At 38.0% G+C, this 14,905-nt stretch overlaps 1 pseudogene; it reads left to right on the top strand.

Annotated features, from left to right (window-relative positions):
- Positions 1 to 10,421: 10,421 nt before the first annotated feature.
- Positions 10,422 to 12,761, top strand: Ezr-ps1 (Ezrin, pseudogene 1; annotated as a pseudogene).
- The last annotated feature ends 2,144 nt before the right edge of the window (positions 12,762 to 14,905 follow it).

Below are 14,905 nucleotides of genomic sequence, written 5' to 3'. Positions count from 1 at the left end.
TACCTGTCTACATCTATATATATCATATCATATATCATATCATCATATCATGTATATATATGCATATATATATGTTATTTTATTTGTTTACATTTCAAATGTTGACTCCCTTTATGGCTTCCTCTCTGCAAAACCCCTATCCCGTTCCCCTTCCCTCTGCCTCTGTGAGGGTACTCCCCCTACCCAGTCACTCTGACCTCACTGCTCTAGCATCCCCCATATGCTGGAGCAAATAGCCTCCACAGGACCAAGGGCCTTTCCTCCCATTGATGCCAGATAAGGCAATCCTCTGCTACATCTGCTGGTGGAGCCACGGGGTCCCTACATGTGTATTCTTTGGTTGGTGGTTTAGTCCCTGGGAACTCTGGGGGATCTGGTTTGTTGATATTGTTGTTCTTCTTATGGGGTTGCAATCTTCTTCAGCCCCTTTGGTCCTTCCCCTAAATCTTCTCTTGGGTGTCCCTGTGCTCAGTCTGATGTTTGGCTGAGAGCATCCTCATCTGTCTTGGTCAGGCACTGGCAGAGCCTCTTGGGGGACTACTATACCAGGCTTCTGTCAGCAAGTGCTTCTTGGCATCGGCTATACTGTATGGGTTTGGTGTCTGCAGATGGGATGGAAGCCTGAGCTGGGCATTCTCTGGATAGCCTTTCCTTCAATCTCTGCTCCACTCAGTTCCTGTATTCTCTTCAGATAGAAAACAATTCTGGGTTAAAATTTTTGAGATGGGTGGGTGGGCACATCACTCAAACAGGAGTTGTGCCTATTTACTTGATATGGTCTCTATAGGTTTTATCTTCCCTATGTTGGGTTTTTGGCTAATATCATCCCTGTTGGGTCCTGAAAACCTCTTGCTTCCATGACATCTGGGACTTTCTAGTGATTAGACCCAGATCCTACACACCTCCACTCAATTTCCTGACCCTCTGAACTTCTGTCTCTCCCACACCCGATCCTGTCCCCTTTTATCCTTCTCTTCCTTTTGTCCTCCAAGATCCCTCCCTCCCAATTATTTCCTGTAATTATTTTGTTCCTCCTTCTAGGTAGGATTGAAGCATCCACAATTTGGTCTTCCTTCTTGGGTTTTGTGTGGTCTGTGAGTTGTATTGTGGGTATTCCAAGTTTGTGGGCTAATATCTACTTATCAGTGAGTACATACCATGGGTGTTCTTTTGTGACTGGGTTACCTTAATCAGCGTGATATTTTCTACTTCCATCCATTTGCCTACAAATTTCATAAAGTCATTGTTTTTGATAGCCATTGTATGAATGTATCACATTTTCTGTATCCATTCCTCAGTTGAGGGACACTTCAATTGAGGATTTTCCTAGTTCAAATTGACTTGTGGGTAGATCTAAGGAGGGTTGTCTCTAATTGTTGACATATGGGGCTTAATACACTGTGGGTGGCACCATCATTTAGGCAGATGGTTCTGAGCTGTATAAGAGTACAGCTGAGCATGATAAGTGAGTCACAAAGAAACATTCTTCCATGGGTCTTGTCTTTGGTTTGGTGTATGCTTTGATTTCCTCTATTGATGGGCTCTGGTTTGGAATTATGAAATGAGATAAAGTCTTTTCTCCAAAAGTGTTTTAGGTTAGCAAATTTTGTCACATCAACAGAAAGGAAACTAGACAAATAACAAAACCAGTCACAGGAGGACATAGAAGTGGATAAACCATGATTTGGTTCCAACCTTTTCCAACTCAGATGACCACAGGTGTGCACTGAAGAGGTGTTTATAAAGTTCTTTTTTTCTTCTTACTAATTGAATATGGAATAACACTGGTCACTGAGTCCTAAAATAAAAGACAATCCCCAATAGGAGAACTTGTGCTTATGTTCTCCTCAAGACGATAAGTCATTCATCAAGTTAGAGTGCTAGGGGCCTTTCCACATCAGTCATCAACTAAAACCTGTGCAGAAGTCTTGCCTGAAGACCAATCTGATGGGGGCATTTCCCCAAATATTGTTTTCCCAAGTTTCTATCTTGTGTTAAGATAGAAACTAGCCAGCATAGCACCTCAGGAATAGCATAGCACTTCACTGCTTGTTACATCTCTGAGACCTATAACATGGATTAATGGGATCAGAAAGGGACACAGCTGGTTCTGGTAAAGAACCAGCATAAAGTATGTATAAAAGGTGATTGTAAAATACTGAGTTATTTGCCTTATTAGGGAACATGTTTAATGAAGAAATTGTTCAAGATAATTTAATAATCATAGTGAAAACCTTGCATGAAGAAGGAACCACGCTAGGGCAAAGGGGCGTTTGAAGTTCATCTTATATGTTGGCTTGAGTTAGGACTGCTCATATAATCACGGTTTTGTCTAACATTTTTCTTCAAAAACCTCTAATTATAAAGTATCAAGGCTAAGTGGATACTGTAATAATTATGTGAAAGCAAAGCAAAATGAAACAGAGATTAAAACTTAGGAAAACATTTCCTTAACAGCCCAGTATTTCCTGTAGTTAAAAGATGTGGGCTATTTTCTTTAATATTTTTCAAACTGCCCACTAGTCTTTGGAGGATTAAAATAAACTTTTATCTTTGGCCATACTTCTTATCTTTGGAATGTATCCAATAGGAGTGCTTTCTACTTTCCCACTGCAAGAAAAAGCATTCTTAAAAAAGTCCTATGACTCATTCTTTCCTACATGAATTTTATCACTGATGATTTTCTTTCCTTTGACGTACTATTACTGGATGCTTTCAAGAAACAGGTTGTGGAGAAATTTTATTCTTAAATGTATTAAAAAAACCTAATAAAATAAGTCCATTAATTTTTTATATAAAATTTGGAGCAAAAAGCATGTTTTCTCTGATTGTAGCTAACTTTTAATATTTTGAGTTAGCAGTCAGTTTGAGCACATTTGTGAGGCAGGAATTGTGAAAAGAGAAAAATATTCTATTTTAGATTCTAGTATTTGACTTCCCTGTCACAAATCTTGTAGCTGGAAATGTAAACACTTAGAAAGCACTGTTTCTCAAGGTCCTTGTGAGGCATGTAATCCATGTTAATTAATTGATATAGAATGTGTGGTTTTCTCTCCTTTAAATAGTCTATTATGCACAGATATTTTTATGCCTTGAAGTTGGTTTCAGTTTTATTTTTTAAGAAACTACAGAAAGGTAAACTGAAGTATAAATTCAGTTAAAGAAATACTAAGGCATCTAAATCATTCAAGTTAGCCAAGAAAATACCTTGAGATACTGTTTAGGTCTGCCATGATTATACAGATCTCACTGATATGAAAAGATATGTGTATAAGAAATACCAAAGTGATAAGCAGATTGGAATGTCAAAATTGATTACTATTATGTGCAAAATGTTCCATAATTTAGAGAGAATGGAATCTAAGGAGGAGCAGTAGTCATTTTAGATATCTGCTAATAGAGACAATGGGGCACATCTTACAAGTGTAGAAAGAAAGGAGCATGCTTTCTAGAGGTTGTAAGCTGCAGTCTGCATTGCTTAGGGAAAGCTTCCTGGGACAGTATCTTAATGTGGAAATATACGGCAGAAGTTAGAGACATTGTAGACATATTTGAAGCCTGGGTTAAGACATACTAGAATCAAAGTGACTATGAAGAGCTCCATATCTAATTTACATGGTGCCATTGTTGCCTTTCAGTCATTATTTATTTCATACATTAAACAAATAGTATATGGCTCCTAATATTTGATAGACATAATGTCAAGTATTGAGTGTACAAGATTATGTAAGAGACAGAAAGGGATAAGGGGAATTAGGTGGATGATGTAATTATCTTACATGAGGGCGACTGTTGGATTATAGAGAAAGAAAATTTCAACATAAGATAACCCAGATTTTCATTCAATAAATATTATTGTTTGCCTTATACAGGTGAAGCATTTTGTTAAGTGTTAAGGTTGCATGAATGAGCATACATGTAGGTGAATTCAAGAAAAAAGGAAATATTACTGTCTCATGTGAGATAACATTTTAACTAAATGTCAGGGCATGTTTTATGAACATTCAGAATAAACATGCAATAAAATAATAATAAAAATATTTTAAATAGAACACTTTTTCACTTGAGTTTATGATTCAGTAATACCAATGACAAGAAACTAGTTATAAAAAACGATATAAGGAAGTGAAGATTGTACAGAACTTTATGTTTATGACTGATATGTATCTCAACCATCATCAGATAGAATATGATTTCTTTACAAGACCATAAAATGCCTGAGACCTTGAAAAGGGCTGGTTGTAGAAGGGGTGCGGCAGGGACAAGGCTTAACAAGGCTTAAGACAAGATACTTAAGACATGCTCCCTTGAGAAATAAAGCTGTTGAGTCAGTTTTAACCATTAGTTTTGACCTCTAGTGATTTGTCAGAAAAGTGACAAACAAGGAAAACAATACGTAGGTAGCTGTATGATGTACTAAGCTCATAATAGAGAAGTCTTTTCTTTTTTTATATATGCATTTTATCTCTGGGAGAACACTTAACAGGATCTTGTATATACTAACTAGACACATGAAGCACGCACCTGTGCACGTGCACAGCTATGCCTTCACAGGCACACTCACCATTCATTCATTGGTAAACAGCATCATACTTCACAGACTTTGCAAGGACTTTCTTATTCTAGAACAGAGTCTATTATGGGTTTTATGTTATGTTTTTATAGTCCAGAAAAACTTGGCATAAACTGCAAGGATAACCATGCATGGCTTCCTGATTAAATATATATAAAGCCAATATATATTTTGTGTTATGTAATAATACACTGTAGGGCTAATGATTATCTGAAAGACAAGAACCTTTTGCTGTATGTGATTGAAAAGAGATAAAGACAATTTAACTTTGAAATCTATAATTTTTAGCTAACTATAGAAATGATTTAAGAGTAGTATAAATAATTTACAACCTACAATACTTTAAAGCTGTATTTCTCAACCTGTCATCAAATGCCTTTGGGGGTTACATATCAGATATCCTGTTTATTGTATATTTACTGTATGATTTATAACAGTAGAAAATTGAAGTTACGAAATAGCAACAGAATAATTTTATGGTTGGGAGTCACCACAACATGAAGAATTGTATTAAAAGGCCACAGCATTAGGTTGAGAACTACTGTTTTAAAGTATCCATTATTCAGGGACTATTTGTCAAACTTTATGACGTTTGGAAAAAGGGAGAGAAAACTAATAACACTTTGAGAAGCGTCAAAATGATTCTAAAGATAATAAAAGTTATGAGGGGTTTGGGTAGGTAGAAAATAATAGGCATTGCATTAACTTTCTCTGGGGAGACCTGAACAAACACCTTTTTAACCTAAAGAGGGTCTAGCTTGCTGAACCACTATGTTTGCTGTGCTAACTTGTTGAACCATCATTAAGAGCTTACTTGTGATTGCTGATGACCTCATAGTAGCTTAATCACTGAAAAGTTCCAACCCAGTGTAGGTGATGGTCTCCTCAAACTGCATTGATTTTAGATTCAGTTAGTCTACGTGCATATATGCCTTCCTGAAATGCTGGGCCAGCTGATAGAAAGGTACAGAGGAAGGCAATAGCTGGAATCTTCGTGAGAAAGCTAATGACTTTCCTCATTCCTCTTCTTTATGTGAAGGAATGCCAACAGGCCCTATTTTGTTAGAGTCTCATGTAGATAACTATAGTAACTTTGATTAAGAAGTAACAACTCTGCTATGTGCAGAGGATAGTATTTCGTTACATCAGAAAATGGCTCAGTGTATATACTGTTGTTGTTGAAGATCTCAGTGGTCCCCAGCACCCATATGGTGACCCACAACCACCTGTAATTCCAGATCCAGAGGATCTGACAATCTCTTATAGTCTCTATGGTGACTGAACACATGTGCATATACAACCTCCATAATTATAAATAAAATAAGTCTTTAAAAATAAAATTGACCCCTGTGCTGCAGGATAAAGAATTTCCTACTGCTTCAGAATCTTGAGGACCATCATTTGGCACAGTATTAAAAATCCCTGGTATAATGAACATATTACTTTGGTATTTAATAGAACTCTAATGAATCAATTTAACATGTGAGCCATTCCCAAAGACCCAGTCTAGATTCACTTGATAAATTGGATAGACTTATTGTTAATGGTCTTGTTCTGGTTGGCTGAGCTTATAATAATGAGTGCTTGAAACCTACACCTAATGCAAATTAAGTGTAGGTTTACACTTGTCTTTACAAAGTTGAAAAAAAAAACCATGTACAGAAATTTAAAGTATTAAATGAGCATTTTAAGTTTTGAAGAAACAAATCATTGGGAATTCATCATTTTTATTTTATTTTATTTTTTGTGTTCTGTCCCATCCTTCTAGTTGCTATTTGATAGTTACTTAATTTTCCCTATATCAAATAAATTGTGTATTTACCCTTGAAAGAAATGTGTATAGTTAGGAAAGTGGTAATTAAAGACATGATAATTGTTCTTTATCAATGTGAAATATTAGCTGTTCAGAAATACAAATTAATTCCTGTGTTAATTACCCTCAATTCTGTGTTAATTACCTTTAAGTGCATGTCTATGAGGAGGATTGTCTTGAAAGTGGGCAGGATTTGATAATCTAATTCAAGACCAATATTCTCAATTTCACAAGTGCAATTAAACTCCTTTTGTGATAATGAGAGATATGGCGAAATAAATGTCAATCATTGTCTTTATGGAATTTCTCATCCTGTTCCTCAGACAAAATGTTTTATAGGAAAACTTTGTTTTCAATTACCTTCTACATTGTTTTTACTCTTGTCTGTCTTCACTGATTCTTCAAGCATTTGTGAAGGTATATGATACTTAAGGAAACTCTGGTTATAAGAGATCAGCAGATTTTAAGTGGAATTGGCTCTGGGCATCTACAACTTAAGTAAACATATGTTTAACTTGCTCTTGGGTCAATATAGTTAGAGGTAGTTACTGGTTATGATTCTATGGTGGCTCATTTGGTAGGGGAGATTGTTTCTGTCCCTCCCTTCTTAATCACAAGAAGGCATCAGCAAGAAGCCTTTTACCTTAAAAGCAGAAGTTAGAAAGAGATCAATACTAGCATATATTGCCTTTTAATAGCATCAACACAAAGGTAGCCAAGGATGACCTTAAGCTTCATATCCTGCTGCTTCCTCTTCCTGAGTGCTGGAATTGCAAGGGTGTGCCACCATAGCTGGTTTATGTGGTACTGAAAAAGTGTTTCTTGCCTGGTAGATAAGCACTTTATCAACTGTCATGCATTCAGGAAAGAATTTCATTCTATTGCAAGCTTTGACATTTATTTGCCTGTGGATATTTCACAGTTTAGTATTTTGGTCAATCTACAGAATGCTGAGCCTGATTTATTTAGTTCAAGTTTTGTCACTTTTCAACTAAGAGATCTTAAAAATGTTACCTAGACTTCCTGTGCTTAAATTAACCCAACTGTAAAAGGGGATACTACGCTATGGAATTATTGTGGGGACTAATTGAATTGCTGTATGCAAATAACCTAGAAGAAAGTAAGGATAGTGGTAATATTATGTTGAAGTCTTCTGTTGCTGTTAGATGGTGACGTATTTTATATTTAATTAAGAGTGAATTTTGTTTACATAAAGAATTAGATGGTATGGGATGGCTTATAAAATTCTATGAACAATTTGATGGTATCTTTTTTTTTTACCATTTTTGCTGAAAATATTGAATTGGAGCTTTCAAATTGTTTCTCTAACTGAAGGTATTCATCACTTCAATTTCTGAGAAGTTGGCAGTCAAAGAATTTACTAGTTTTTGTTTTTAAAAATAACTCTTAGTTCCTGCTATTTTTTACTTAGAGGCTCCAAATTTAGTATAATATTCTTTGAAAGTGCTGGAAAAATGTTGAATAAAATTTTGCTGCTGTGTCTTTGCCAATGAAATTTTCAGTCAGTTTTATTATGGAGAAATGTATATAAAGCAAGATTCCCCAAGCTTAAAAAGTATAGTTGTTCTAGGTGGTAAGACATTATGACTGAAGATACGATATGCCTCTCCATCATGTGAAATAGAGAAATCTAGCTTTAACTATGAAAATTTTCTTCTTCATGCTAGCTTTTATACCACCAAAAGGTGTTATGCAGGGTCTTGGGAAGAATTGTCACCAATACTCCTACTTAGCTGTGGACCTTGTATGCAGCAGTCCTGATAGGCCAGTCAAGACGACCTCACTACTGAAACAGTGAAAAGTTATTTATTGGATAACCAATCACATTATTATTGGATTTGAGGCTTGATTTATAGGAAGGATTCATGTTTGGAGCTATAAACTCAGTTAAAATCTCTAGATAAGGAAGGTGTAGGTCATTACTGGGGAAGCTCCTGCTAGTGTCTTGCCAAATGGGCATGATGTGCCTGTCAAATTGGCTTCAAAATAACTGTTTATGCCCACAGAATAGTGTCAATGCCAGCTTTGGACAGGGAAACTTTATTTTGCTGTGGTGGGTGGTAACTTCAGAGATTTCTAACCAGTCAAAGTTCAAAGAATAAATGACTATTGAAGGCACAGCCATAAATTGGGCATTCACGCTATTCCCTCAAAGGCCCAGAGAACATCTTGGAAGATAGTGCCAAAAGCTGAAGGAAGGGTAAGGGTGTGGTATGAAATGCTGACTTCTGGGCATGACGTAGTTGTACTCTTGAACTCACAGTAGCTGTGATTACCTACCCAAGACCTTCACAATATTGGGCCCGTCAACACCCTGTTGTAGAAGGGGGAAGAGTTCATAAGACTCATCTCCTCCCTGAAGATCCATACAGAATTAATATTTGATGAGGAAGGGAGAAACATTTTCTTTAGTGGTATTGTATTAATTAATTTTGGTTGCTGTGAAAAATGCCATGATTAAAAACGAGTTATCAAAAATTTATTTGGCTTATGATTCCATGGTGTAAGAGTCCATAATAGTTGGGAGGCATGGGGTCAATGTGCTGAAATAAAAAGCTGAGAGATACCATCTCCAATCACACAAAGAAACCAGAGAGAGTGAACATGAAGATGAATGAAGCTATAAATTCTCAAAGCCCATACCAAGTGATGTATGTTCTTTCTTGTTTTTGCATCTGAAAGGTTCTGTAACCTCTCTAAACAGCACCACCATCCTGGGACCAAATTCAAATGCCTAAGCCTTTGTGGTACATTTTTCAGTCAAATCACCATGTATAGACATTGGTAAGATTCCCATATTCTTCTATATAACTATAATAGAAGGTATTGGGTTTCACACACATAAAAGGCATGAAAGCAGATGCACTACTTGAAAGAGGAAAGATATCAGTAGAAGAAGAAAGGGAGCAAGAGAGGTTAAGGGATACACTCTGAATATATATGAAAGTAGCATAAGAATACTGATTATTATGTAAAATTAAGATGATGATAAAAATTAAAAGAACATTTTTATGAATTTGTAGTTTATATTCACTATACAAAATAATGAATATCATTGTGATATTTATATATTCCTATCATGCATTGTGCTTTACTCATTTTCCAACCTCCTTCTCTTCCCTTGATTCTACTCACTTCAGTGAATGTCCTTTCATTCTCCCCACTTCTACCATGGCTCATTATTATTTTTAAAAATCTAAATTATGAGAAAACATGTAATAATTTTTCTTTCTGAAATTGGCCTATATTCTGTAACAAAATGATTGTTAGTTTTATCCATTTTCCTATAGATTACATTCTTTTCATAAACTCTACTGCGTGGATGGATACTACATAAACTATGACAAATACAAAACTCCCTCCAAAGTCAATATGATCTTAAATTGCTCTTTCATGTTTCCTTGCATTCAATATCTTCTATATGCCTAGAAGAGTGGCTTTTTGTAATAATGTTTATTTCAGGTGATACTGCTTGATTATAAAGAGTTGAGATTGCTAGCTTGTTTTACCTTTTAAAGAAACTGCAAAGTGTTTTTTAAAGCACCACCAGGAGTCTATGAGAATTGCTGTTTGCTTCTTGTCATCTCTGTTGTCTTATCTTGCTAGCAATTTTTTCTGGACATGCAGTGGTTCCTCACTGTGATTTAATTAATGCTTACCTAACTGTCATGGTATCTTTTCATTGTCATTATCTTCTGCTCATTGGCTCCAGTTGCCAGTATTTGATGAAATCAAAGGATCTTGTCAGAACAATTAGCCAAATTAGATCTTTCTAACAGAAAAAAATATTGAATTCAGTCTTCAACTGAAAAAAAAGTGTCATTGTAGAATGTTATGGAAAACATCTCAAATTTGAATGCTGAGTCTAAGAGAGATAATCTTCAGCCATTTTTTTAGTGTATTTTATAGGAAAAAAGAATCCATATGTCTTCTTTCGATGTCTCGGTGATGATCCAAGGTTTTTGGAGAATTACAGCAGCTATGCTCTGGTTGACAAAAATATTTCCACTTCCACCATTAAAAATATTCCAAAATAGAGGGCTTGCCTCCACCAGCAGGTCCCAACAAGTCTCCACCATCACTGCACATCAGACTTGCTGAGGACCCATCAGCCAGCCAAGATGCCCAAGTCAATCAATGTCCAGTTAACCACCATGCGTGTGGAACTGAAGTTTGTCATCCAGCCAAACACCACCAGGAAGCAGGTCTTTGATCAGGTGATAAAGATTATTGGCCTCTGGGAAGTGTGGTACTTTGGCCTACAGTATGTAGACAATAAAGGATTTCCTGCCTGGTTGAAACTTGATAAAAAGGTCTCTGCATAGGAAATTCTAAAGGAGAACCCTGTCCAGTTCAAATTCTGAGCCATGCTCTACCCTGAGGGAGTAGCTCATCCAGGGCATCACACAGAAGCTCTTCTTCCTGCAAGTCAAGGAAGGGATCCTCAGCAATGAGATCTACTTTCCCCAGAGACATTCATGCTCCTGGGGTTCTATGAGGTTCAGGCCAAGTTCGGAGATTAGAACAAGGAAATGCAGAAGTCTGGGTACCTCAGGTCTGAATAACTGATCCCTTAGAGAGTCATGAGCCAGCTCAAGCTTAGCAGGGACCAGCAGGAAAACCAGATCCATGTGTGGCACATAGAACACCAAGGGATGCTCAAGAACAGTGGTATGCTAGAATATCTGAAGATTGCCCAGGACTTGGAAATGTATGGGATCAACTATTTCGAGATCAAAAACAAGAAAGGAACAGATCTTTGGCTTGGAGTTTATGTCCTTGAACTTAACATTTATGAAAAAAATGACAAGTTGACCCTGAAGATTGGTTTCCCTTGGAGTGAAATTAGGAACAAGAAGTCTGTCATCAAGCCCATTTGTCAAGAAGGCACCTTTTTTGTGTTCTATGTTCCCCACCTGAGAATGGGGAACCATGGGGTGTACATGAGCCACAGGAAGCCCAATAACATCAAGACACAGAAGAAGGCCCAGGCTTGGGAGGAGAAGCACCAAAAGTAGCTGGAGTGACAGCAGTTGGAAACCAAGAAAAGGAGAGAAATTGTAGAGAGAGAAAAGGAACAGATGCTCTAGAAGGAGGAGGAGATGATGCTTTGGTTGCAGGACTATGAGCAGAAGACCAAGAGGGCAGTGAAAGAGCTCTCTGAGCAGATTGAAAAGGTCTTTCAGAGGACTGGAAGAGCTTGAAGGGGCTTGAGACCCCATATGAACAACAATGCCAACCAACCAGAGCTTCCAGGGACTAAGCCACTACCCAAAGACTATACATGGACTGACCCTGGGCTCCAATCTCATAGGTAGCAATGAATAGCCTAGTAAGAGCACCAGTGGAAGGGGAAGCCCTTGGTCCTGCCAAGACTGAACGCCCAGTGAACGTGATTGTTGGGGAGAGAGTGGTAATGGGGTGAGGATGGGGAGGGAAAGCTCATATAGAAGGGAAGGGGGAGGGGTTAGGGGGATGTTGGCCGGGAGACCGGGAAGGGGAATAACAATCGAAATGTAAATAAGAAATACTCAAGTTAATAAAGATGGAAAAGAAAAAGAAAAAAAAAAAGAAAAGGTCTTTCAGTTGGAGGAAGAAAGGAGGCAAGCTCAGGAAGAGGCTGAACATTTGCAGGCTGACCCAGGCCAAGGAAGATTTGGAGAGATAGGTACAGGATCAGATAAAGAGTCAGGAACAGCTTGCTGCAGAGCTGGCAGAGTAGAGGGCCAAGATTTCACACTGGAGGAGGCAAGGAGGTGCAAGGAGGTCAACATGGAGGAGTGGCAGAACTGGGCTAAAGCAGCCCAGAATGACCTAGTGAAGATCAAGGAGGAGCTGCAGCCATAGATGAAAACCCCCTCCCTTACCACCCCCAGTGTATGGGCCATGATTTCCATATGCAGGAGGGACTGCAGGATGAGAGAGCAGAGACCATGGGCTACAGGGTTGAACTCTCCAGTGAGGGCATCCTAGATGACGACATCAAAGAGGAGAAGCAGATCACTGAGGCAGAGAAAAATGAACATTTGCAAAATTTGCAGCTGTTAATTCTGAGCAATGAGTTGTTCCAGGCCTGGGATGAGAATAAGAGAAGCCACAATGACATCATCTACAATGAGAACATGTGGAAAGGCCATGACAAGTATAAGGCGCTCTGGCAGATCAGGCAAGGAAACACCAAGCAGCACACCTGCCAGTTCAAGGCCATGTAGAGCCCAGGCTGGGACCAAGAGCATGGGGCACCTTACAGTAGGCAGGTGTCACACTTGGTTCTTAAGTCTAGAAACTCCCTTGTCAGTCTGTGCCTGGAGCTGACCTGGTGCCACAGCTCTCTGTGCCCAGATCCTGTGGGGAGAGAGCTGTTATCTCAGAGGTGTGGACTATCTGGGAGCACAGGTCAGAACACCACTTCTGCTCACATACCTGTCCCAAGAAGAACCCACCTGGAGCCCTCTGGACACAGGAACCAAGGAGCAGTCTGCGAGAGAATCCTGGTTTCTGTCAGCACTGGAGCTGACCCTGTGGCACAGCTCTCTGTATCCAGATCCCACTGGAGTGCTGAAATACAGACTTACAGGAGGGTCAAACCACTGTCATAGACAGCAAGACCAGCTCACACTAGAGATAAAAAGATGGCAGGAAGCAAGGGCAAGAACCTAAGCAACAGAAACCAAGACCACTTTGCATCATCACAACCCAGTTCTCCTACCACAGCAAGCCCTGGATACCACCAACACACCTGAAAAGCAAGATTTGGATTTAAAAAGCACAACCCATGATGATGTTAGAGGTCTTTAAGAAGGACATAAACAACTCCCTTAAAGAAATACAGGACAATACAGGTAAGCAGGTAGAATGCCAAAATTCCTTAAAGGATTACAGGAAAACACAACCAAACAGATGAAGGAATTGAACAAAAGCACACAGGATTTAAAAATGGAAATAGAAATAATAAGGAAATCACAAAGAGAGACAACCATGGAGATAGAAAACCTATGGAAGAGATCAGGAGTCATAGATGCAAGCATTACCAACAGACTACAAGAGAGACAAGAGAGAATCTCAGGGGCAGAAGATACCATAGAAAACATTGACACAGCAGTCAAAGAAAATGCAAAACTCAAAAAACTCCTAACCCAAAACATCCAGCAAATCAAGGACACAGTGAGAAGATCAAACCTATAGGTATAGAAGACAGCAAAGATTCCCAATTTAAAGGGCCAGTAAATATCTTCAACAAAATTATAGAAGAAAACTTCCCTAACCTAAAGAAAGAAATGCCCATAAAAAGAAACCTACAGAACTCCAAATAGATTGGACCAGAAAAGAAATTCCTCCTGTCACAAAATAGTCAAAACATCAAATGCACAAATCAAAGAAAGAATATTAAAAGCTGTAAGAGAAAAAGGTCAAGTAACATATAAATGCAGACCTATCAAAATTACCTGAGAATTCTTACCAGAATCTATGAAAGACAGATGATCTTGGGCAGATGTCATACAGACGGTAAGATAAGAGAAATGCCAGCCCAGGCTACTATATCCAGCAAAACTCTCAATTAACATAGATGGAGAAATCAAAATATTCCACGACAAAACAAAATTTACACAGTATCTTCCACAAATCCAGCCATACAAAAGATTATAGATGGAAAACTTGAATAGACAGAGGGAAACTACAACCTAGAAAAAGCAAGAAAGTAATCTAATTTCAACTAACCCAAAAGAAGACAACCACACAAACATGATTCCATCCTAATGACAGAAAACAACAATCATTAGTCCCTGATCCCGCAAATCAAATTGAGTCCTGATCAATGGACTCGATTCATCAATAAAAAGACAGACTACCAGACCTAAACCACACAAAGACCCAACAAAGAAAGAGAACTTCAGACCAATTTCGCCTATGAATATAGACACAAAAATATTCATAAAATTCTAGCAAACCAAATCTAAGAACACATCAAAACAATCATCCATCATGATCAAGTAGGCTTCATTTCAGGAATGCAAGGTTGGTTCACTATACAGAAATTCATCAACATAATCCACTTTATAAACAAAAATCAAGGGAAAAACCACATGATTATCCCATTAGATGCTGAGTAAGCATTTGACAAAATTTAACACTCCTCCATGTTCCAAGTCTTGGAAAGATCAGGAATTCAAGGCCCATATCTAAACATAGTAAAGCAATACACGGCAAAGCAGTAGCCAACATAAAACTAAATGGAGAGAAATTTGAAGCAGTCCCACTAAAATCAAGGACTCGACAAGGCTGCCCACTCTATTCCTAGTTATTCAATATAGCACTCAAAATCCTAGCCAGAGCAATCAGACAACAAAAGGAGGTCAAAGAATACCAATTGGAAAGGAAGAAGTCAAAATATCACTATTTTCAGATGATATAGTATACTTAGGTGACCCTAAAAGTTTCACCAGAGAACACCTAAACCTGATAAACAACTTCACCATAGTAGCTGGATATAAAATGAA

Source organism: Rattus norvegicus, chromosome 16, assembly GCF_021556685.1.
Source record: "Rattus norvegicus strain SHRSP/BbbUtx chromosome 16, alternate assembly SHRSP_T2T, whole genome shotgun sequence".
Lineage (NCBI taxonomy): Eukaryota > Metazoa > Chordata > Mammalia > Rodentia > Muridae > Rattus > Rattus norvegicus.
This window is presented reverse-complemented; position numbering and strand designations above follow the sequence as displayed.